This window comes from Echinops telfairi, unplaced genomic scaffold, assembly GCF_000313985.2.
Source record: "Echinops telfairi isolate 266 unplaced genomic scaffold, ASM31398v2 ScPeMD7_2;HRSCAF=8, whole genome shotgun sequence".
Lineage (NCBI taxonomy): Eukaryota > Metazoa > Chordata > Mammalia > Afrosoricida > Tenrecidae > Echinops > Echinops telfairi.
The window spans coordinates 13,697,813-13,699,575 of NW_022103898.1; positions in this window are offsets into that span (position 1 = coordinate 13,697,813).

Sequence of the window (1,763 nt, forward strand, 5' to 3'; positions counted from 1 at the left end):
TATCTATCTATCTATCTAAATTATTAGCAATCTGGTTTTGTCTCTCTAGAGAACCCTGTCTAACACAGTGGTCAAGACCAGAGAAGAACAGATGTGTTTGAGTTATGGCGTTTGAGAGAACATTGAAAGTATCATGTGGACTACCCGGAGAGCAAACAGATCTGTCTTGGAAGAAGTACAGCCAGAATGCTCGAGATTGTGCCTTGTTGACTTTGAACGTGTTGTCAGCAGAGATCAGTCCCTGGAAAAGGACAGCTCGCTTGGTAACGAAGAGGGTCCCCGGCACAGGAGGCCCTCAAGGAGATGGAGTGGCACAGTGGCTGCACCGAAGGGTTCAAATCTCACCCCAACTGAGAGCATGGGACAGGACTGGCCGTGGTTCGCTTTCTTGTCCTGCGGGGCACTGAGTTAGAATTGACTCAGTGGCTCATAAGAACAACAACCACAACCCCAAGGACTCATTCCCAAACCCGATAGTGTCTCAAAGCCAACCCCTTGTGTTGGACAGAAGCCATCCTTAGAGTGCAACCCTGGTGTCACACAGTCACACACTCGCCACTGATGATACCACAGACACACAGGTTCAGGGGTTTGGTTTGTTTTATATTATACATATTGTATTGACAACCCCCACCCCCCACATCTAACTACATCCGAACCTTTGGTAAGTAACCTCTTGGGCTTCCTCCCAATTCAGGTAGGTTTGTTCACTTTATTCATTTGGAACCGAATCGTCAAGCACGCCCTAAAGATTTGATCGTGTCACCTTTGACGAACACCTAAAGCGTCGGTGATTTCCTGCCTCCGCAAAGATGGCTGCGATGGGCAGAGGCTTGTGAACAAGACCGTAACAAACACCATTGCTCTGCGGCTTCTTAGAACACATTACAAAGCTACGATGCTCAACCTGGTGGGGCAGCCCAGAGACAACACTGTCCTCAAGTTGAGAGAGTAGAAACTAACTCTTCAAGGACATTGTTAATACACAGACAAAGAATACATGAGTCTGCTCGGGATGTAAGGACAGGAAATGATACAGAGAATACAGAAAACCATACAGAGCCAGAGGAGCCTCTCACACCCGTCACCCAAGCAGGCTGCACCTGGGTAAATCTGACACCAGAGTGGCGCCCTCTGCTGGTTTCCACAACAGTGTAAAAATACTGTGCACGCCAAGTACAAGAGGTTGGGAAATTAACCCAACGAAGATTCAGGCACCCTCCACCTCAGTAAAATTCCTAGGGGTCCAGTGGTGTGGGGCATGTCGAGATATTCCCACTAAAGTGAAGGATAAGCTATTGCATTTGGCGCCCCCAATGACTAAAAAGGAGGCACACACCTAGTGCACCTCTTTGGATTTTGGAGGCAACGTATCCCTCACTTGGGTGTTCTACTTCAACCTATTTATCAAGTGACATGAAAAGCCTCCAATTTTGAGTGGGGCCCAGAGCAAGAAAAGGTTCTTCAACAGATTCAGGCTGCCGTGCAAGCTGCTTTGCCACTGGGACCATATGATCCAGCTGACCCGATGGTGCTAGAGGTATGTTATATCTATCTATCTTTATAAATATATATATATAATTATCAGCAATCTGGTTTTATCTCTCTAGAGAACCCTGTCTAACACATTTTGGTACCAGGAGTGGGGTATGAACCCATGCGGACATATGTCCACACCTACTCTGGATATGGATTTGCCTTCCCTGCATGGGATGCTTCTACCAAAACTACTATTCGTGGACTTACAGAATGCCTCATCCACC